Below are 18,929 nucleotides of genomic sequence, written 5' to 3'. Positions count from 1 at the left end.
TGCTATAATCAACAGACCCAAAGAAGACAAATAACAAGGAGGGCCCAAGAGAGTATTGTAGAATCTTTTTCAGAAGGGGAAGTAAAATAGATATCAGAGCTGGATAGTGGGAGGGAAGTGGGTGGGAGAGAAGATGGGGGAGGGGGATCAGATGTGAGAGAGAATAGAAATGGGCTGATGGGAGGGGCAATCTCTAGAATGAGACCTGGGATGGGGAAGGCCCCAGGGGACCTATGGGGTGACTCTGATACTCCTATCAGTGGGGGGATATGGATCCTGAAGTGACCACTTCCTGTAGCCAGGCAGGACTCCCAGTGAAGGAATAAGGACAACAACCCACCCACAAAACCTTTGACCCAAAATGTATCCTGCCTACAAGATATGCAGAGACAAAAATGGAGTAGAGACTGAAGGATTGGCCAACCAATGACTGTCTCAAATTGAGACCCATCCTATGGGCAAGAACCAATCCCTGACATTATTAATAATACTTTACTTTGCTTGCAGAAGGACCTTAGCATAACTAGCTTCTGAAAGGCTCCACCTAGCAGCCAACAGAAAGGGATGCAGGGACCAACAGGCAAACAAGAAATGGTGCTTGGGGAGTCTTATGGAAGAGCTGAGAGAGGATTGGGGAACCTGAAGAGCATAGACTCTCCACAGGAAGAAAGACAGAGTCAACTAGCCTGAACCCTTGGGGGCTGACAGAGACTGAACCAACAACCAAAGAGCAAGACTGGCTGGACCTAGGCTCTCTGCACATATGTTACATATGTAGCAGATGAGCAGCTTGGTCTTTATGTGGGTCCCCCAACCACAGGAGTCTGGGATGTCCCTGAATTTGTTGCCTACCTGCCCATGGACCCCATTACCCTAACTGGGCTGCCTTGTCTGGCCTTGGTGGGAGAGGATACACCTAGTCCTGCAGTCACTTGATGTGTCAAGAGGGGGTGGGAGAATAGAGGGAGTGTGTGATACCTAGAGGGGAGCCTCCCCTTCTCAAAGGAGAAGAGAATGGGGGAGGATCTGCATAGGGGGGTACTGGGAGGAGAGGGGCTAATATTGGAATATGACGTGAATAAATTTAATAAAAACTTAAAAAAGAAGAAGAAAGAAAGAAAAAGAAAATACCTCAGTCAGACTGGCCTATAGGCAAACCTGTGGGGCATTTTCTTGATTAATGATTGATTTGGGAGGGATCAGGCCAGGTAGTGTGGACAATGTCAACCCCGGGGAGGTGGGTCTGGGCTGTGTAAGAAAACAGGGAGCAGGCGGGTATGCAGCATTTCTCTGCAGTTTCTGATTGCGTTTCTGCCCAGAGTTCTCGCCCTGCCTTCCCCGGTAATGGAGTGTGGCCAGAAAGGTGTAAGATGGAAACAAACAAACAAACAAACAAACAACCCCAATTTTCTTCCCCAAGTTTCTTCTGGTCGTGGTGTTTTATCTCAGCAATAAGAATGTCAAGATGGTTTCATCAAGTGGTTCTGCTGAAGCCGTGGAGGAATCCTTCACACCACTGGCATTTCAGTAAAAACACTGAAAAAATAACCCGGTGGAAGTAGTTCTGATGCTAAGGAGCCCAAACATGCTCGTCAAATGATCTAATCAGAAAATAAACCAAGAGCTTGAAGATGGTCCCTTCCTAACACAAACAGGTTACAGGGCCTGCCTCAGACCACACAGTGGCTAGACAGACAGACATGCTCAAGGCAATTTGTAAAGTGCTGACTCATTAGCAATAGCCCCATTTCTCCCAGAAAGCTGCTTCCCGCCAGCATCCGGAACACATTATAATTCAGTTCCCAAATCAAGACTCAATGATCCTGGGCCAGTTCAGTGGGTAAAGCCACTTGCCACCAAGGTTCACTACCTGAGTTTAATCCCCCTTGGAACACACATGGTGGAAAGGAGGAATCAGCATGGAGAGACATCCTCCGACTTGCAAGAGCACACACAAAAACACTCTAGAAAATCTGCACTCTCTTTTATTTCACTTCTGTTGACTCGGGAAAGGAAGATCAACTGTTGTTAAGAATTAGCATAAACACTTTTTCTAGAGAAGAGAAACTAGTTACTTTCAAGATAACAGTGTCATTGACCTTACAGTATCCCTCGGTACCAGGGACCTGAGCTGCAGCATCATTGGCCTTCCAGTATCGCTGGGTACCAGGGACCTGAGCCATAGCATCATTGATCTTCAACCAGGGACCCGAACCTCAGCATCATTTTCCTTCCAGTATCCCTGGGTACCAGGGACCCGAGCTGCAGCATCATTGACCTTCTAGTATCCCTGGGTACAGGGACCTGAGCCACAGCATCATTGATCTTCAAGTATCCCCGGGTACCAGGGACCTGAGCTGCAGCATTGAAGTCCACACCTGAGGCCAGTTGTTCCTGAATCCTACTTAGCTCATACTTGTCAAAAGCACTTGGGGCCTTAGGAGACAATGAGTGCACTCGCCAACTACACCCAGATACAAACACAGAAAAGAAAAAAAAAAAAACACCACAAACACAAACATATCACACTCACACTTAGAGTAGGCCTGATTTATAAAATTAAAAAAACAGCACCCCAAATAGCCAGGCACTGTGGTGCAAGCCTGCAATCTAAGCAATTAGGAGGCTAAAGAAGAAAAATCATGAGTTTGAGGTCAGATCCTGAACTCCCCCCCGCCCCCATGCCCTTTGGGTCACCAGCATCAACTGAAAACAAATGAAGCAGATACTCTTACTTGCTGATATATGCATTTCAGAAAAGGTGAAAATGACAAATTTCTAAAAAAAAAAAAAAAAATCTAAAAACCTAAAAAGACTAAAACCTTCAAATTCTGATAATTCAAAAACCAAGTTCAAAACATTTTAGCTAAGTCCATATTGTACACCAAGCACTGGACGGGATGCTGAGACTAAGGACATGGACCCTAGCTCTTCTGGCTATAATTAACACTGTGGTAAAGTAGTGTCCATGAGACACAGGTAAAGTGGGTGCTGGATGTGTGGCCCAAGGGATGGACACAGCCAACTTTCGGGGCTCTCATGGTCTCATGGGTTCTGTGGAAGACATGACCTCACAGACACCTTTAAGAGGAGCCATAGCTGGTGGAAACAAAGGCAGACTTGTGAATGACCCTGAACCAGTCACTTAAGCTCGTGAATATATAAGTTATTCACCCCTTTCCTCATTACACACCAAAAATTTGTATCCAAGGGGACAGGTGCAGGCCCCAAACCCACTTCCCAGAATTCCTTTCTGAAGTGATTATGGCAGTAGAAGCCATTAACAGGCTCCTGGGGTCGCCTCTTATTCAACTTCTGTTTTCCTGTCTTTCTCCTTCCCCCTTTTAGATGCTTATAATACAGACAACAAGTCTACAAGTGTGGCTGCCCTTTTATGAGGAGAAAGAAGTTCAGACAGATGTGCAGAAACACTGGAACTATCACACCTTCCCAGGACTGCCCACATCCAGGGTTTGGATTGTGGAGAAAAGTAAATTCTGATTTAGTTACTGCCTCAGCCCAAGATACAAACAGAGGACTTTATTATACACATAGACGGTGCTGAGCAACAATCCACTTATTTTCCTTATCGTCATAAAAGCTAATAAGCTTGGACAAGGTAGCACCAACCTCCAATCCCAGGACTTGGGAAGCTGTAACTGGAAGATCATCAAACAAAGCCCACATTACACGATGAGTTACACCATGTCTCAAAACACCAGGGAGGGAATGCTATGAAATAAAGTGATAACAATGGTTAGCACCATTTAGTTTAAAATAAATTTAGTTTAAAGTCTCCTCCAAAAAATATTTCATACCAATGCATAACCCCAGAGAGTAAAGATTTGTTTTAACATTTGCTCTTCATCCTGTAAAAAAAAACCACCAAGCTATGAACACACCAATGTGTGTATGCATGCATGACCATTTATCATCTCCTTCCATGCCATCACCAGTCTCAAGCTCTGATGTTGTCCTTTCCTCTTGTCACAAACCCAGCCATCTGTCATCTTAGCCCAAACAGCCAGCAAGAAACAATGCCAGACTTCTAAATTAACTTTTTTCTTATCTTCAGTAGGAAGGCTGGGAGCCAGATAGCCCGTGCAGATGCAATAAGAAATCTAAAATGCTCAAAGGATACATGGTCACTGCTGTCCACACAGCCGTGTGTCAGTAGAATTTCCTTCTGGCAGAAAAGCACCAGACCATTAGGTTGTCACTACTGTACCTCAACAACTACACCCAGTGTTCAGGGCTAACTTCTGGAGCACCAGAACTGTAACAAGCCTAGTGCAGTAGTAATGGTGGGGAGGGGGATTGGAGGGACACAGGATTGCTGTCCTCTATTACAGTTCCAGACTCTCGGGCAGTATAGGAGCATGGCAGGAGACAGGAGGCGGAAGACTGACAATACCTTGACTTGCCTAAGTGGCTAAGAGATAGATCAAGACAGCACACAGGCAGCCAACCTCTGCCAGCCCCACCATATCCTAGTGGATAATCTCTAGGATGACGCCAGGAAGTAAGACTGAAGTTTGTACCAGTAAAGCAGATTGTCCCAGACCAAGCAGTGATAGCTCGCAGTCATACAAATGACAGGGGCAAGTGTGCAAACAGTACAGAAAATGGGAATCTAAGAAGAGCAAGCAGACAGTCATTGAAAATGCCAGAGGTGCATGCCTTCACTTTGCAAAAGTCTGCACTCCATATTAACATTTTCTTTAGAAATAGACTCACATGATCTTGCTAACAATGATCAACAGAAACCAAAGCAAACTGAACCTTTTGTTTTCAAGTATCTACTTCCTTTTCCATGTCTATGCCCTCCAATGGTTAATAAGTGCTTTAGCTATCCTACTTCTGATTTCAGGCATGGCGGCTCATGTCTGTAATCCCAGTACTCAGAACAGACAGGCAAAATGATCACTTCAATTTCAAGGCCAACTTGGTCTACGCAGAGTTTTCCAGGCCAGTCAAGGGACTACACTCTCAAAACACAATAGAAAGATGGACAGTCAAAAGTATAGAAAGTTACGAAGGAAAAAGATCAGAATGGCCTGGACTCTGCTTGTGCAAGACCCAGAAAAGAACTCACTCCTAGACTTCTATACCCAAGAAAGGTGTCACATGACTTATAGAGCAACAGAAAATGTACAACTCTACCGGTGTGGCTGGACTAACAGTTGCCACTTCATGCCAGAGTCTATTCTATGCACTTCCTTTACTGTGGCAGGTCATCTGCAGATGTGGCTACTGTTCCTGCCGCCCCCACTCTCCATGCATGCCAGCCACACTTCTAAACCCATGTATTCAAGGCGAGAGAAGGGAAAGCAGTAAGAGTTGTTACCTCGGATCAAGCATTAAATCTAAGAGGATAATATGGCATGACTAGGAACACGTCAGGTAAAAGTTAGAGATTCCTGCAGTAAGAAATGAACCCAGAATATTTTGACATAATAGACAAGAATATTTTGACATAATAGACAAGAATGGAAGATAAAAGATGTCAGGAAGAAGCAGGTGGTACGGGGCGCGGGGTGGGGGGGGGCGGGAAGAGGCAGGGACAGGGACAAAGCATCCCTAAACTCTCAGTATGAACCACCACTGATAGAAATTAATATAACTGACCTTAAAAGTGGGGAATTGAGTAGGCCAATTACTGTAGAAGAAATTGGAAATGGGGCTGAATTTTTATCATTAAAAGGGAGATGAGAATTGGGTAATTTCACAGTGGGTTGTATGGATCTTATACAGAATAGAAATCATTAAAATTAATGATTCAAGATGATGGAATCTCAGGGTAAACCCTCAAAGGCCATCATCTTAGGGGAGTCATTGAGACTTAAAATGAAAACTAGTGAAGGTAAGTATCAAGGAAGTGGAGGTGCTACCATGTGTGAATACTTAGAAACACTCTAAGTAGAATCCAAATGATGTGGCTGACAATGGGGGGCAGGGTGCGGGGTGGGGAGGGAGAAGACTCACTCCAGTGGGTGGTTTCCATAAGACCATTACCATCATCACGGCAGCCATACCTGTGAACTGAAAGCAGTGGGCTATACCAACAAGGCCTAGCAAAAGGCATTTGGTGAAGCTAAGTATCCATTTAAAATAAAACTTGGTTCAAGAGAAGAAGAAAATTGAAGTCTTTAAACATAAAAATATCTAACCATTAAAAAAAAAATCCCAACCTACATCTGGCAGAGGTACCCAACCCACCTTACCAGAGATCAAGCTAGCCCCCTGAATCCAAGGAGAGACTGCCCTCCCCCACCTTGCCTATGTCGGCCAGTATAACCCCAACCATCTCTCCTCTCCTTGTTACCACATCCTGACCATCACCCCCAGTGACAGTCTTGTACTCCAAAAGTGGTCAGGCCAGCATCCTGAACCCCAGAAGACCCCCAGCTGATCAGAGGCCACACACATCGACAAATCTCCAGCACCCAAACTGGGTGGCAACTCCCTGCTGAACCAGGGTCCATCCAGGCTATTAGAAGTCTAGCCCCCAATTTGGGCAGAACTCCCCTACTTAACCACAGGCCACTCTAGCTAGAAGACCTGACAGGAAACAGAAACTAAGGAAGGAAGAAAACACCCACCTAACAAAGACAAACTCAGAAATGTGTACCTAGAACTATAATCTCTCCAAATCCAGATGCCTAAATGTCAGTATAAGAATACAACCAATAACATCCAGAGAGATATGTTACCACCAGAACCCAGCTATCCCAGTACACAAGTCCTGATATTCTAACACAACAGAAGCCAAAGAAGATGAGCCTAAAACCAACTTTATGAAGATGTTAGAGGTCCCTAAAGAAGAAATGAACAAATCCCTCAAAGCAATCTAGGAAAAGACAATCAAAGCATTTGAGGAAAGCAACAAATCTCTTAAAGAATATCACAAAGGCCAACAAACAAACAAACAGGGGAAGGAAACAAAACTGCTCAAGAACTGGAAATGGTAATAAGGCAACAGAGAAAACACAAACTGAGGGAATTCTGGAAATGGAAAAAATCAAGGTAAGCAAACAGAAACTACAGACACAACCACCACCAACAGAAAACAAGAGATGAAAGAGAACATTGCAGGTGTTGAAGACATGATAGAAGAAATAGATGCATTATTCAAAGAAAATGTTAACTCTAAAACATTCCTTTACATAAAACATCCAGAAAATCTGGGACACTATGAAAAGACCAAAGCTAAGAATAATAGGAACAGAAGAACAGGATTCAACTTCTTCTGGCACTTTCAGCTCAAAGGGCCAGAAAATATTTTTAACAAAACCATCGAAGAAAAATTTCCTAACCTAAGAAAGGACATGCCTATAAAAGTACACAAGCTTTTAGAATGCCAAACAGATCAGACCAGAAAAGAAAGTCCCCTTGAAACAAAATAACACTAAGCATGCAGAGCAAAGAAAGAGTGTTAAAAGCTGCAAGAGAAAAGGGTCAAGTAACATTTAAGGCAGACCTATTGGAATAACACCCCCACTTCTCAATGGAAACACTAAAATCCAGAAGGGCTTGCAAAGATATGTTGCAGACCCTAAGAGACCAAAAACACCAGCCCAGACTACTGTACCCAGCAAAACTTTCTGTCACAATACATGGGGAAAAAAAGATACCCCATGATAAAATCAAATTTAAAAAATATCAATCCACAAACCCAGCATTTTAGAAGGTACTAGAAGGAAAACTCCAACCCAAGGAGGTTATGCTCACAAAAACACAGGCAATAAATAATCTCACACCAACAAAACAAAATAAAAGGAAGGGAAACACGTGCACACATGTGGGGGCACACACACACACAGATATGCATGCACACACACAGCACAATCACCATCACCACATACATATACACACTACCAACAACTACAATAAAATAACAGGAATTAACAGTCATTGGTCATTGAAATCTCTCAGTATCAATGAGATATCAGGAGTCTCTAATGAAAAGATAAAGACTAACAGAATGTATGTAAAAACAAGATCTATCCTTTTCTGCATATAGGAAACACATGTCAGCATCAAAAATAGATACTATCTTAGAGTAAAAGGTTAAAAAGGCATTTTCCAAGCAAATGGCCCCAAGAAGCAAGCTGGTGTAGATATTCTAATATCCAACAAAACAGACTTCAATTAATCAAAAGAGATGGGGAAGGACATCATACTCATGAAAGGAAAACTCCACCAGGAGGATATCTTAATTCTGAACATCTATGTGATAAATGCAAGAACACCCATATTTGTGAAAGAAGCATTATTAAGGTTTAAGTCACACATTGACCATTACGTATTGATAGTGGGAGACTTCAGTGCCCCACTCACACCAATGGATAGATCACCCAGATGTAAACTAAACAGAACAGTACTGGATCTAACAGTTGTGATGAACCAAATGTACCTAACAGGTATCTATAGAACATTTCACCCAAACACTAAAGAATACACCTTATTTTCTGCACCTCAGGGAACAGTCTCAAAAAATAGACCCTTAGTCACAAACCAAGTCTCATTTAAAATAACACCCAGCATCCAATCAAACCACCACAGACTACTCAAATACTAAAGAGTATACCTTATTCTCTGCACCTCAGGGAACATTATCAAAAATAGACCCTATATTTGGTCACAATGCCAGTCTCATTTAAAATAACACCTGTATTCAACCAAATCATCACAGACTTCTTGACACCACTGGACATCAACAATCACAGAAAGCCTACAAACTCAATGAAACTGAGCAACTCTCTACTGAATGACTACTGGGGAAAAAAAGAAAAAAAGAAAGAAAGAAAGAAAGAAAGAAAGAAAGAAAGAAAGAAAGAAAGAAAGAAAGAAAGAAAGAAAGAAAGAAAGAAAGAAAGAAAGAAAGGAAGGAAGGAAGGAAGGAAGGAAAGGAAGGAAAGGAAGGAAGGAAGGAAGGAAAGAAAGAAAGAAAGAAAGAAAGAAAGAAAGAAAGAAAGAAAGAAAGAAAGAAAGAAAGAAAGAAAGAAAGAAAGAAAGAGAGAGAGAGAAAGAAAGAGAGAGAGAGAGAGGGAGAGAAAGGAAGAAAGGAAGGAAGGAAGGAAGGAAGAGAGAGAGAGAGAGAGAGAGAGAGAGAGAGAGAGAGAGAGAGAGAGAGAGAGAGAAATTACAGACTTCCTAACATTCAAGTAAAATGAATGCACAGAATATTCAAATTTATGGGACACAATAATGCAAAGAGGAAAGTTCATAGCACTAAGTACCTACATAAAGTGGAGAGATCTCCTACTAGCAAGTTAACAGCACACCTCAAAATTCTAGAACTAAAAGAAGCAAACGCATCCAAGAGGAGTAGAAGTCAGAAAATAATAAAACAGAAGGCTGAAATAATAAAATAGAAACAAAGAACAATACAAAGAATCAATAAATCAAAGAGTTGGTTCTTTGAGAAAAGCAACAAGATAAACAAATCCTTATCCAAACTAACCAAAAGGCAGAGGAAGAATATCTAAGTTAAAATCAGAAGCAAAAAGAGAGACATAACAACAGACACAAGGAAATCCGAAGGATCATTAGGTCATACTTCAAAAACCCATACTCAACAAAAATGAAAAATCTAAAATAAACAACTTTCTTAATAGATACCACCTACCAAATCAAGATCAGAAAAACAATAAATAGAATTATAATTTTTAAGAAAATAGAAGCAGTCATTAAAAGTCTCCCAGCCAATAAAAAAAAGCCCAGGGCTTGGTGGTTTTAGTGCAGAATGCTACCAAACTTTCAAAGAAGAGCTAAAACCAATACTCCTCAAACCATTCCACAAAATAGAAACAGAGGAAACAGTGCCAAATTCATTTTATAAAGCCACAATCACCCTGATACCCAAACCACACAAAGACTCAACAAAGAGAATTACAGACAGAAATTATAGAAAGAGAAATTACAATTTTTCTTACAAACATTGATGCAAAAAATAGTCAATAAAATACTTGCAAGCTGAACCCAAGAACACATCAGGGATGGTTCAATATATGAAAATAATAATGCACAATATAAACAAACTGAAAGAAAAAAAGGGATCACCTCATAAGAGATTAAGAAAGTCTTTGACAAAATCCAATCCCCCTTCATGAAAAGTCTTGAAGAACTCAGGGATACAAAGAACATAACTAATTATAATAAAAGCAATTTACAGCAAGCCTATAGCCAACTTCAAATTAAATGGAGAGAAACTCAAAGCAATTCCACTAAAGTCATGAACAACATAAGACTGCCCACTCTCTCCTTATCTATTCAATATAGTAATTGAAGTTCTAACTAGAGCAATAAAACAACTAAAGGAGACCAAGGAGGGGGGAGTATAAATTGGAAAAAAATTAAGTCAAAGTATTCCTTTTTGCAAATGATATGATAATTAATATATCTAATATACACCAGGGAACTCCTTCATCTAATTGGATGGATACAAGATTAACTCAAAAAAAAAAATCAGTAGCCCTGTTACATACTATGGTAGTTTGAATGTAATTGGCCCTCATAGGCCTTTAGGAAGTAGCACTATTAGGAGGCATGACAGCCTTGTTTAGTAGATGTGGCCTTGTTGGAGGAAGCATGTCAAAATAGGCTTTGAGTTCTACTGTATTCTGAAGCCATGTCCTGTGAGACAGTCTCCTTCTGCTGCCTGTGGATCACCAGATAGAACTCTCTGCTCCAATGGTTCCATGTCTCTCTAGACACTGCCATGCTTCCTGCCATGATGATAATGGACTAAACCTCTGAGACTGTTACCCAGTCCCAATTCAATGTTTTCCTCTGTAAGAGTTCCCATAGTCATGGTGTCTCTTCACAGCTATAAAACTCAAGCTAAGACATACAAATGACAAAAGGGCTGAGAAAGAAATCAGAGAAACAACACCCTGCATAATAGCCACAAATATAAAATATTTGGGTATTTGGGGTAACTCTAAAAAAGCAAGTGAACGGCCTAGATGATGATAACTTCAAGTCTTTGAAAAAGGAAACTGAAGAAGATATCAGCAGGTGGAAAAATCTTCCATGCATGTGGATCCACAGGCTCAACATGATAAAAATGGCTACCTCCTACCAAAACCAATCTAAGTTTCAACACAATACCCATCAAAATTCCAGCACAATATTTATGTACCTTGCAATGATAATATTCGGCTTTGTATGAAAAAAGAAACAGGATAGATAAAACAATCCTGAACAATAAAAGAACTTCAGGAGGTATGACCATCCCTGATTTCAAGCCATAAAACAGCAATATAGTGATAAAAATTACATGGTACTGGTATAGAAACTGAAAGTTTGATCAATGAAGTCAAACCGAAGATCCAGATGTAAATTCACACCTATCAACACCTGAATTTTTTTAAAAAGAATCTGTAAATATGAAATGGAAAAAAGAAAGTATCTTCTACAAATGGTGCTGGACTAACTGGATGTCTGCATGTAGAAGAATGCAAAATGATCCACATTTATCATCACGCACAAAACTCAAGTCTAAGTGGATCAAGAATGGGGAATAGCCTTGAGTGTGTTGGCACAGGAGACAACTTTTTGAACAGAATGCCAATTGCCCAAGGACTAAGATGAACAATTAATAAATGGGACCTCATGAAACTGAAAAGCCTCCATCAACAGGACAAAATGGCAGCCTACAGAATGGGAAAAGATTTTTTTTTACCAACTCTACATCTGACAGAGGACTAATATACAAAATATATAACGAATTCAAGAAACCAGACATCATCAAACTAAATAATCTGATTTTAAAATGGAGTACCAAATCTAAATAGAGAATTCTCAACAGAGGAATCTCAAATGGCTGAGAAACATTTAAAGAAATCATGTTTGGCATCCTTAGGCATCAGGGAAATGCAAATCAAAACAACTTTGAGATTATATACACCTGTCAAAAATGGCTAAGATCAAAAACACAAGTGACAGCTCATGGTATTGAGGATGTGGAACAAGGGGCACAGTCCTCTGTTACTCGTGCAAACTTGTACAGCCACTATGGGAATCAATATGGTGGTTCCTCAGAATATTGGGATTCTATCTACCTTAAGAGCCAGCCATATGACTTCTGGGCATATAACAAAAAGGGCACTTCATCCTAGTCCAGGGAAATTTGCTCAAATATGCTCACAGAAGCTTTATTCATTAACAGTAGAAACTGGAAACCAAAGAATGAGCAAAAGAAAATGAGGTACATTTACACACTGGAGTGTTACTCAGCTGTTAAAATATCACATCATCTGGTGGAGAAACATCTTAAAAAATGCTCAACTTCATTAGTCATCAGGGAAATGCAAATCAAAATAACCCTGAGATTTCACCTTGCACCAGTCAGAATGGCTAAGATTAAAAACTCAGGAGACAGCAGGTGTTGGCGAGGATGTGGAGAAAGAGGAACACTCCTCCACTGCTGGTGGGGTTGCAAACTGGTACAACCACTCTGGAAATCAGTCTGGCGGTTCCTCCGAAAACTGGGCATGTTACTTCCAGAAGATCCTGCTATACCACTCCTGGGTATATAACCAGAGGATTCCCCAGCATGTAATAAGGATGTTCATAGCAGCCCTATTTATAATAGCCAGAAGCTGGAAAGAACCCAGGTGTCCCTCGACAGAAGAATGGATGCAAAAAATGTGGTATATATACACAATGGAGTACTATTCAGCCATTAGAAACAATGAATTCATGAAATTCTTAGGCAAATGGATGGAGCTGGAGAACATCATACTAAGTGAGGTAACCCAGTCTCAAAAGATCAATCATGGTATGCACTCACTAATAAGTGGATATTAGCCTGGAAAACTGGAATACCCAAAACATAATCCACATATCAAATGAGGTTTAAAAAGAATGGAGGAGTGGCCCCTGGTTATGGAAAGACTCAGTGTAGCAGTATAGGGTAAAACCAGAACAGAGAAGTAGGAAGGGGTGGGTGGGAGAACAGGAGGAGGGAAGGGGACTTATGTGACTTTCAGGGAGTGGGAGACTAGAAAGGGGGAAATCATTTGAAATGTAAATAAAAAATTATCGAACAAAATAAAAATACATCGAAAAAAAATATCACATCATATCTGTCTTTCTGGACCTGGCTGACATGGGTGTTGACATTTACCACAACAAGGACCAAAGGGCTCAGCACAACGAGCCCAAGATCCAGAACATCTACCTGCGGCTACTAGTCAAGCTGTACAGCCTGGCCACACAGACCAACTCCACTTCCAATCAGGTTGTGGGTAAGAGGTTATTTATGAGCCACGCTAACCAGCCACCTCTGTCCCTGTCCTGAATGATCCGAAAGATGAAGTTTCCTGGCCAGGAGAACAAAACCCGCTGTGGTTGTAAGGATGGTCACAGATGATGTGCAGATTCTAGAAGTGCCCAAGCTGAAGGTGAGCAGCCAGGCCCAAAGTCACATCCTCAAGGCTGGGGATAAGATCCTCACCTTTGACCAGCTGGCACTGGAATCTCCCAAGGTCTGAGGCACTGTGCTCCTGTCTGGTCCTCGGAAGGACTGAGAAATGTACCGACATTTTGGCATGGCCTCAGGAACACCCCCACAGCCACACCAAACCCTATGTCTGTTCCAAGGGCCGGAAGTTGGAGCATACCAGAGGCAGAAGGGCCAGCCAAGGCTACAAAAACTAACCCTGGATCTTACTGTTAATAAAAATGCTTTGGATGTTAAAAAAAAAAATAACATCATGAAGTGTACACAAATAGATGGAACTCGAAATAATCATCCTGAGTGAGGTAACCCAGACCCAGAAAGATAAGTGTGGTACACACTCACTTATAAGGAGACATTAGCTGAACGTTAAAGAATAACCCTGCTATAATTCATAGACCCAGAGCGGCTAAATAACAAGGACAGCTTAAGGGGGCTGCAAGCATGCTCTTGGGAAGGAGAAATGGAATAGATTTCAAGAGTGGACTGAGGGCAGGTAAGGATGAAAATAGGAGAGATTGAAGTGGGACTCCAACCCAGCCAGAAAACCTCCCATCTACAGTTTGTCAGGCCTGTAGGATGTGCAGAGCCTAGCATAGCAGTCATCAGAGGAGACCTCATCTGGCATCTGATGGAAGCAGATGCAGAGTCCCACAGCCAAATTTTAGATAGAGCTCAGGGAGCCCTGTGGGGTAGGAAGAGGAGGAGAGTGTGGAGGAGGAGGAGGAGAAGGGGGAGGAGGAAGGATTGGAGGAGACATAGGGATCAATGATACCACAAGAAGAGAGCCCACAGAATCAACTGACTGGGACTCAAGGGGGCTCACAGGGACCAGGGGACCTGTATGGGTCTGATCCAAGTCCTCTGCCTATGTGCTAATATTGTGTAGCTTGGTGTTCTTGTGGGATTCCTAACCCACCAGCCCCCATGGAGCTGAGGCTGTCTCTGACTCTTCTGCCCGCCTTTGGCACTCTTTGTCTCTTACTGGGTTGTCTAACCTTGGTGTGAGAGTATGTGTCTGGTCTTACTATAGCTTGTTATGCCATATCTGGTTGATGTCCCTGGAAGGCCTGCTCTTTTCTGAGGGGAGGTAAAGGGAGTTGTGGATTCATGGGAAAGAGAAGGTGGGGAGGAGAGAGAAATGGGGGAGGGGAATTGTGAGACCATGAAAGGCAGCCTGGTTCCCCGGTTGAGCTAAGGCTAGAAGCCCTGGTGACCCTGAAAGGGTGGCAGGCACCAGGCCCCGTCACTAGCCACAGCTCTCCATAGATTTGTGGTCATCAGTCATGTAAGGGCACAGCCCCAAACCCCTCAATGGGTAGAGGATGCATCCTGTGGTGTAGGCTCAAGACAGATCTCCATTTTAATGAGGTACCTAAAGGCCTGGAGACTTAGTCAATAAGTTTTCCTTCCTAGACTTTCCTCCCTGCAAAAAGCATTTAATCTCAGGCCCACCTTGAGAAGTGGGGTATGGTTTTACACATACACTTTCCACCATGAGTACATGGACTTCCTCTTTTCATTGGATCCGCTGTGGGGAGGCCTCTGCACTCCCAACCGTGTCAACCACCAAGCCACCACTGACAAGCCAAGGATCATTCCCTTGGGGCCACAGAGCAACCCCCTTTCCACCTCCCCAACCCCAGGTTAGATCCAGCCCAGGGGGTGGGGGGAGCTCTCTGTTTTCAGCTCTTCCATGATTCCCAGCCATATTTGAGTCTAAGAACCTGGGACCGCCAGCCAGTTCCGGCTGTCCTGTGCCTCAGACCGTGCTTCCTCAACCCTGGAGTGGTGTCCCTTGGCCTCACTGTGGCCCAACACCCACCTGGGGACAGCATGGGGTAAGCGTGGTCAATTTCCCAAGTCCTGCCTCCCTGAGCAGCCAGGCTCCATGGCAGAGCAGACTGAGGACCCATAACCCTGAAGGGAAGGTGGGGGGAGAACTGCAGTAGGGATGTAATATTTGAGAGAATAAAAAGGAAAAATGACAGAAAAGGAATTGATTATAATTCTCATTCCAATCAAACAGAAGCAATAAGATGAATTACTGCCACTCCTACAGTTCATCAGGGAATGAGATACTTTGTAGCCACACCCTCTTACTTAAAACACTCCCTCCAGGAGAAAGGAGGGACTACTCACAGGGCTCAGGAAACTCAAAAGGGTACCATACCCAAAAGTCCCTCCCCAAGGTTATAGAGGAAGCAACTCCTGCCCTGAAGAGGAAACTCTGGGGCAGACAGGGAGTTGCAGGGTTATAGCCATCAGGACTCCTCTGGCTAGGGTAGCTTTTCAGTGGTGTATCTTCTGTTCAGTTACCCATGCCCTGTAAGGGATAAGCTCATGGGCTCCCTATGCAGCAGCTGGATAGAACTGCTTCTTGGGTCTACTGTTAGTGTCCTATCTTGGATGAATGAACATCTGTTCATTCAAGATAGTACCAGTAAGGCCCAAATGCATATCCAGTGACGTCTGTCAACAACAGATAATACGATTTAACCTACTACATACCAGTCGGTGCGAATAAAGTGGGAGGGATCCAAATGTCAGCAGCCATCATCATCGGAGAAGTGTGGAATTTCAAATGACTTAGTTTATGTGACTAGATGCATCAGAGATACGATTATAATATATTGGGAATGAATGCCAAGTCAATGTGTGGGGAGCACTCTCCATATTGTTTTTCATGATGTATAGAGTAAACCCAGAGCACAGTCCCTGTCACAGAATGACTGCCATTCTTTCTATTCCTTCCAGAAACCTAAAGCTTGCCTGTCCAGACTCTAGGTGCCGCACAACTGAGACCCAGAGGGAAGGGAAACTCATTAGCACCAAGGGCCCTGAAATCGCCTCTGTCCAGAGGAATGAGGACCACTGGCTGACTTCCTCAAAATAGCTGCACAGCCAGAGAGACAGGATGCCATCCCTGCTGGTAGGTATATGAGCTGAAAGCAAAAACCTTCACTTCTGGCTCTGCACACAAAAGGCCCAGAGCATACTTGCCGGCTGCTGGGAAGGTGCGTTTTGTGTTTGAGACCATTGAACCTCCCAGGTCACAGACAAGCTTTGCGTAGTACCACCATACCTCCACCGTCTGCTCTAAGCAGATCTTCCTGTAACATTGAGTGCAAACCAAAAGCATATGGCAGCGGGGCTGAGAGAGCTGGCTCGGTGGTCAAGAACACTTGTTGCTCTTGAAGAGGACCTGGGTCCAATTTCCAGCACTCACATGGTCATTCACAAACATCTGTAACTGCTCTTCCAGGGCATCCAGTACCGTCTTCTGACCTTGGTGGGCATCAGGCATACCCAAGGTATATTTACACTCATGCAGGCAAAACACCCACTCATAGAAAATGATCAAATAGTTTTTAAAAGCCCACCACAAGAGAGAGCAAGTCTCCATGATACTGACACAGCCTATGGTGGTCTGTATGTTCAAGGCCCAGGAGCTAAATCAATGCTAAAACTTAGAACATCCTCCGTTCAAATGCCATTTAAACCCTACTTATTCTTGTTGGCTGGGGAAAGCTAGTCTCACCCTTCTCACAGTATAGGGATGCTCAGCTCTCTTGCTCTTCAGACCTGTGCACGACACCCTCTGATACTCAAGTGCTATCATGTCAAATAAAGCAGCTCCGGAGCTCAGCCAGGCCTCTGGGGCAGATCCTTGTACACAGCAGGCAGGACTGCAAGAACATCCTCTTTCTTGCTGAAGTCACCCTGCTGTCTTCATCCAGTCTCTATGGACTCAGGCTTAATGCTTGATGAACTGGCAATTTAACATCTTCTAATACCCTGGAAGAGCAACCCTGGGGCTTTTTGTTTTTTCCAAAATGTATGCTTCTGTAGTTGTGTGTTAAAAATAACACAGTTACCTCTACACAGCCAAGAGCTCTGAATTAACAAGCACACCACTAGTTTTGACCAGACTGGCTTCACCTGTCATCCTGCTGGAAAGGCTGGAAACACAGAATGCATTTTAAATGGCATCTTTTCCAGCCCAATCAGCCCTCAAAACCCGTTTTCTGATGGCAGCTATTTATGTGTGAAACTGAAAAGCTCTGGGTGCATAAATGTATTCAGATGACTGATTATAATTACCATGAAAAAGGGCTCGTAGCTATCACGGAATCATTTCAGCTCTGGGAGGGGTAAAGACTTACTTGGGGCTCTGTGCTGTGGATACCAGAGAGAATGCAAGACCATACATGCATTTCCCATCCCGCACCTGGGACAAGGGGCAAGGATTTGTACTGTGCTCCTGCAGAAAGCCACAGCCTGGTAACTGGCACAGAACTTTCCTAGAGTCCCAAATATGAGCCTAAAGAATTTTGAGGGGAAAAAAAAGTATATTCAGCACCTTTGGAAAGCTCCCAGAAAATAAATAGCATCAAAAAAACATAGCACCACTGTCTTACAGCATCTAGATTCTGGGAATGACAATAATTCCCACAGTGTGATCACAGCATCCCTGTCCCTCAGGACAACTCAAGAGTACTCTGAACTTTATAGAGTGGAGGGGAAAGCTCTACCAAGTGTTCGCAAATTCTGCCCTCTTCACTCCAAATTCAAACAGCCACTAAAGGACTGTTTTCTACAAGCATATTAATGGCGCTTTCCAAACCTATATTTGTATTTCCACATGCTACTCAACCATGCTGACTCGTGTCCCATAGACCATGCTACATATTAAACTGTGTTGTCCCTCTGCAGCTCCCAGGGTGAAGCCCCAGCTCCACCCGAGCTCCAGGGAGACAGCATGCAGTGGTGGGGCTTTGAGAGGTGTACTGGCTGGTTTTGTGTGTCAACTTGACACAAGCTGGAGTTATCACAGAGAAAGGAGCCTCCCTTGAGGAAAGGCCTCCATGACATCCAGCTGAAAGGCATTTTCTCAATTAGTAATCAAGGGGGGAGGAACCAGCCCATTGTGGGTAGTGCCATCGCTGGGCTGGTAGTCCAGGGTTCTATAAGAAAGCAAGCTGAGCAAGCCAGGGGAAGCAAGCCAGTAAATAACATCCCTCCATGGCCGCTGCACCAGCTCCTGCTTCCTGATCTGCTTGAGTCCCAGTCCTGATTTCCTTTGGTGATGAACAGCAATGTGGAAGTGTAAGGTGAGTAAACCCTTTCCTCCCCAACTTGCTTCTTGTTCATGATGCAGGAATAGAAACCCTGACTAAGAGGGTTATTTGGCTCTCTGGAATCTACCTTCTTGAGTTCTTTGTATATCTTGGATATTAGTTCTCTGGTCAGATGTAGGGTTGGTAAAGATCTTTTCCCAATTTGTTGGTTGCCATTTTGTCCTTTTGACAGTGTCCTTTGCCTTACAGAAACTTTGTAAATTTTATGAGGCCCCATTTGTCAATTCTGTACAGAGCTAAACAAGGAATTTTCACCTGAGGAATATCGAATGGCGGAGAAGCACTTAAAGAAATGTTCAACATTCTTAGTCATCAGGGAA

At 43.2% G+C, this 18,929-nt stretch overlaps 1 protein-coding gene and 1 pseudogene across 1 annotated transcript in view; one reads left to right on the top strand and one right to left on the bottom strand.

The window, feature by feature from the left end:
- Lypd6 (LY6/PLAUR domain containing 6) overlaps window positions 1–18,929 on the bottom strand; it is a 143,567-nt gene that overhangs the window by 54,552 nt on the left and 70,086 nt on the right. The gene's annotated exons all lie outside the window — the stretch shown is intronic.
- LOC127685354 (60S ribosomal protein L18-like) lies at window positions 13,118–13,668 on the top strand (annotated as a pseudogene).

The sequence above is a fragment of the Apodemus sylvaticus genome, chromosome 5 (assembly GCF_947179515.1).
Source record: "Apodemus sylvaticus chromosome 5, mApoSyl1.1, whole genome shotgun sequence".
NCBI lineage: Eukaryota > Metazoa > Chordata > Mammalia > Rodentia > Muridae > Apodemus > Apodemus sylvaticus.
Note: the sequence above shows the minus strand (reverse complement) of the source record. Positions and strands in the feature narration are given on the sequence as shown.